Genomic DNA, 6,000 nt, shown 5'->3' with positions numbered 1-6,000 from the left:
TTTATTGATAAAATATATATTTATACACACATGTACACTAGTAAATGAGTGTGTGCATTACACATGGCAATTTTAGATAATAATAATATTATTATTTCCCATATGTGGTTGTAGTGTATTGTGGATAATAGATCCAAATTCTTCTTATTGTTCACTCTAATATTTTAATATATATATATATATATATATATTAAAAATGGTCCTGCCATGTCAGCATGTCTCTCCTTTGAGAGAAGTTATTTATCTATTTTCTCTTTTTTTTTGAATTTTTTATTCTTTTTAATTCCATGTAATTTTTTAAACAACCAATGAGAAGCACTTTCTAAATAACCTAAATAATCTCTTATCCTAAAATTACTCCTAATCTACCTCCCCCATTATCCCCCACTTTCTCCAAAATTATCTCTAATTCCTATTTATCTTCTAAATTATCTCTAATTCCTATTTATCTTCTAAATTATCTCTAATTCCTATTTATCTTCAAAATTATCTCTAATTTAGTAGAGACTTTCTCTCCTAAATTATCTCTAATTCCTATTTATCCTCTCCCCTACTCTTTATCTATATCCATCTAAAGAAAGTTTGGATTAAAAAAATTAAGAATTATTTAAATATTCTAACAAAATTATAAAATAACTTTAAAATATTTATTAAAAACACAAAAAATGATTTTATATTTTACAAAATAAATCACGAAATTATGTAATAAAAATTGAAATTATGTTTTTTAAATTATCAATTTAAATGTTTTTAAATATTTAATAATATATAATAGCTTTAAATAAATAAAATTTAAACATTTTATAGATTATTTAAATATTTAAATAACTAAATATTTATCATAACTAGATTTTAAATAGTTAAAATAACGAAATTATGTAATAAATTAAAAAAAATTCTTCAAAGTAGAAAAATAATTATAAAATAATAGTTAAATTAATAATAATTTAATATATTACAAATTTAATAATGAAATTATGTAATCATAGTATAAATTATGATTTTATGGATAATTAAATTCAATAAACACTTAAGATTTTAAGTATTTAAATAACTAAATATTTTAAATAACAAAATATTTAACATAACTAGATTTTAAATAGTTAAAATAAAAAAAGTTCAATAATTAGTGGATATTAAATTACTATTGTTGAAATTTTTAAATTTAATTTATTGTACTTATTGTATTTATTGTGTTTATGTTCTAAGCTATTGATTAATATTTAGTAGAGATTAAACTATTATTTTAGATTATACTATTCATTGACTAAGTTAATTATTTTTTAGTACTTATTGTATTTTTTAATTATTGTAGTTTTCATTATATATATATATATATATATATATATATATATATATATATATTTTCAATAATTGTGTATTTTTGCTATAAATTTTCAATAATTATTGGAGACTAAACTATTGTTATTTATTAGAGATAAGACTATTAATTTAGCTGAAATTATGAGTGTTCATGAGTTGGTTCAGTGCGATCGTAGACTATTTGGTTAACCAAATTGACCTGGTCAGGTTAGGGAGTTGGTTAGCTGAAATTGACTAACCTTTTGTGAAAACCAACCCACTCAAGTTGTATTAGTTTGGGTCGATTTTTTGGTTTGGTTGTCTATTCAAAAGATTTAAACTTAAAATTTTAATTTAATTTTAAAAATTATAATGCGATTATTAAATAATAAATTTTAAAATTAAATTTATGATATAAAATATTTTAGACTAAGAAATATGGAAATTTTCCACTTTTTCATATTAAAAATTGTATTTAAAATATAAAATATTAATATATATCCATGGTTAGTTCATTGGATTTTGGTCGGTTCACAAATGGCTAAAGTGGAACTGATCCAACTTGGTTGAATTGGGAAATTTTTGAGCCAAAGCCAACCTAAAATACTAGAAGACCAACCAACTCAGGTCGAGTTAATTGGGTTGGTTGGTTTCATAAATTTGATAAATAAACTTAACTAAAATTAATTATTATTATTTTTATATTATAAAAAATTTATTAAAAGTAGTATATAAAATATGAATAATATTAATTATTTAAAAAGTTAAAAATATAAAACAATTGTATACTCTTATGTGTTTCTATTAGGGTCATTTATTAGAACACACTTTTAGGGATGACAATTTCCCCATCCCTAATGGGGACCTGACTTCCCTGACCCAATGGGGTTGAGGATGGGGATTGTTTTGGCGAGGCGGGGGCAGGGATGGGGATTAATAGGAAATCCCGATCGAGGTCGAGGTCGGGGATGGGGATTGAAGTCTGATTGAATGGAAATTTATTAAATCTTTCAATTAACAATAATAGAAGTTTACCATGTGGTTGATACTCAATATATTATTTTGATCATTTCTATCATCAAATTGAATATTGGGTTGATGGGGATAGTATTTTCAAAACTAGATCAAACCAAATGGTTAAACCAAAAAATTGGGAACAAGACATCGTTTCACCTCAAAACCATTTTTTGTCCAAAAACTGTTTATTTGGTTAGTGAATTGTTGACTTAGGCGGTCGAACCATCAACCTAGATAGTAGTTTTTGTCCTTTTTTGTTTTTCTAATTTTTTTGTCAAAGTGGGCCAATCGTTCGGACCATTCGACCCTAGAACAATTCCCTATCCGGTTCAATTTTAAAAACCTTGGACGGGGAGCGGGTGCCTTGCCTTGAGCTTGGCTTGCTGTGCGGCATGGCTTGCCCTAAGGCCCAACCCACGGCATGGCACGAGCCCGTGTAGGCTCGGGCCGTGGGCCATGCCAAACCGACCCCCAAAATAGGACCAGATCTCATATTGTGGTCCGATCCATTTGCACCCCTACCTTCTCTCATTTCTCCTTACCGCTTTCTCCTTTCTCCCTTACCCCTTCCTAGCCCTTCCATGTAGTCACATGACAACCATCTCTTCTAGTTCTAGGGTCCTACTCCAACTCTCTCTCTCTCTCTCTCTCTATATATATATATATATCTATCTAATGCTTCCAACCACTTAGCTAATCTCTTCCTAAAATGTCTCCTAAACTCTTTCTCTCTCCCACCTAAAATTCCTCCTAAAATACCTCTTAATCTATATTGCATGAGTTTGGATCTCCTACCCACGAGAACCCTGCCCACGTCTACCCACAACACACTACCCCCCATGAATTGGGAACATCTCCCCCTGCATAATACTATGTAGAGGATGAGATGTTCTCCATGTGTGGCTGCGATAAATGTGGGCAGAGTTTTTTATATTTTCAGTAATTTTTATATTATCAACAATTTGTTAGCAATAAGTAGTTATTGATATTTTTAGTACTCTTAGTCAATTATTATAAGATAATAATTAAAAATTTTCAGTAATTATTAGTAAAAAATTAATTTAATAAATATAAATTTATTTTTTATATTTTTAGTACTTTTGATATTTACTATATTTTTTAGCAATAATTAGTGATTTTGGTAATTTAATTTAGTGAAAGTTAAATTATAAAAATTCCAATTATTAAAATAAATATTTGGAAAGTTTTAATAATTTTCCTAAGTATTGGATACTACATTTATAATTACCATAATTATTAGAACTATATTTATGGGTTTGGAGGATAACCCCTTGGGTAGGAATGGCAATGTACGCGTTCGGGGCAAGGATCATACTCCCCTTTCCCCAATCTTGAGTTTTAAATTAATCCTTGTCTCTAACTCCAATCCCCATGACGAAAAATTTAGCTTGCTTCCCGAGTCCCCGTTAGAGATAGGTTCCCTATCGGGGGGACATGAATCCCCAATTTTTTTAATTAAAAGCTTGTTTTCAAATAGGCATTTATTTAAAATAAAGGAAAAATTAAAATGCAAAAAATATTTTAAATATATTTATATATTTTGATATATATAATATAGATAATATTATAAATAACATAAATAATATTATATAATCGGGGCCAGGGCAAGGTGTGGACCTCACTCCCTATCCCCGTCCCTAATCGGGTATTCTTATTAATCCCATTCCCACCCTATCCTTGCTAAGGCAATCTCTATCCCCATTAGGGGTGGCCACGAGTCGACCTTCTCATGAGCTATTTGAGCTCAACTTGTGAAAAAGCCCGGCTCGGCTCCATTTAAATGAGCTTCGAGCCGAGCTTGAGCTTGATATATAGGCTCGTTTGCTAGTCGTGTCAAGCTCAAGCCCAATGGAGCTCGGGTCGTGAAGCTCACGAACCTAGTATAATAAATAAATAATTTTTTATTATATACATATATATATTATAAATAAATAAATTTGTATGTAAAATAAAAATGTTTTTATATGTATATTTTTATTTTTATATGTATAATAATAAATAATTTTTATAATTCTTAATTTTTTGTAAGTAAAATAAAAAATATTTTTATATGTATAATTTTTATTTTTTAGAAAAATATATGGCTTCAGTCGAGCTCGAGAAGAGCCAAGCTTTGAACCAAGCCGAGCTTGAGCTCAAGTCTCTAGCTCAAATCGAGCTCAGGCTTGAGCTCGAACCTAACATAGTTTCAGCGAGCCGAGCTCCAATAACAAAATATTCGGCTTGGCTCAGCTTCCCATAATCCCCATCTTCGCCTAGTTGGGGAGGTCAAGTGCTCGATGAGGATGGGGAAAATTGCCATCCCTACCCCTAGGCTGTATAGCCTCATAGAGCAATAAGTTTTAAGCCCAACAAGCTCTAACATCTTTTTCTTGTGCACCACACAAGAGTGTATATATATATATATATATATATATATATATATATATATAGAGAGAGAGAGAGAGAGAGAGAGAGAGAGAGAGAGAGAGAGAGAGAGAGAGAGAGAGAGAGAGAGAGAGAGAGAGAGATATGTATTTATATATGAATGTGTATAGCTGGGCTAGGCTCGAGTTGGGACAAGGTTGGATCAAGTTTGGGCTACCTAAGGGCTAGGCAATAAAGAATCTCAAATTCTTGGGTCCAAGTCTATTCCGAGGATAGAAAATCCAAGCTTAACTCATGTAAAATTTCAGGTTGGGTCGGTTTGGGCTTTGATTAGACCCACCCAAGTTGATGGTCTTAGAGCCTTTAATAGGGGGGCAATTCTACTCAAACAAAATACTTTTCCAACATGTCCAACATGATCTATGTTTGCACGTTTTAGAATGAGATTGGGACTCACCATAAAACTGGGACCTAGGGGTGCAACTCATGTTGGATTGGGTTGAAGGTCAACTAGGCCCAACCCTAAAGATGCGAACCTCAAACTTGGGCCAACACGAGGTTAAGCCCAAATTGATCAACTTAGGCCCAACCTAAACTTAACTCAACACAGTTTGGGTTGGGCTTGTGTGGGTTGGTCTGATTTGAGAAAATTTGTGTATATATTTTTATTAGTCATATTTCATGGGGCATTGAGCGCCATGTAAGAATATAATTAATTGAAAATATGTACAAAATTTATTTACAAATGTACATATTCACATATATACATAATTAGAAAAAGACATTTTTATATAAATATATTACAAATATGAATGTATTTTTTCATATGGGCTTAGGTTGGATCTAGGGGTGTTGGTTGGACTAGATTCGGTCCAATCATATATAGTCTGATGTGAGTCCATTACAAATGGACCAAGTCCAATCAAATCCAATGAATAATTTGGACCATTTTGGACCACTCCAATTAAATGTTCGGATGGCTCAATTTGTTCAAATTCATTTTAATTTAGATTGATTTCAACCCAATTCCGGTCTATTGACACCTATATTCCTATCTTATATCAATGGATCGGATATTGGTTTAATCCAACCAAATCCAATATAGATTTATTACGGATGGACTGTGTCTAATCCAATCTAATAAATATTTTGGACCCCACTATGTCTATTTGGTCCATTCAATCCGTCCAAATTAATTTTAGACTGGATTGAGTCCAATCCAAAACTAATCCATTGACACTCTTAGTTGGATCTGACCTGGTAGGCTACTCGAGGCATTTAACCCAAGCCCAA

This window comes from Nelumbo lutea, chromosome 1 (assembly GCF_056320005.1).
Source record: "Nelumbo lutea isolate HS-2025 chromosome 1, American lotus-T2T, whole genome shotgun sequence".
NCBI classification, from domain to species: domain Eukaryota; kingdom Viridiplantae; phylum Streptophyta; class Magnoliopsida; order Proteales; family Nelumbonaceae; genus Nelumbo; species Nelumbo lutea.
This window is presented reverse-complemented; position numbering follows the sequence as displayed.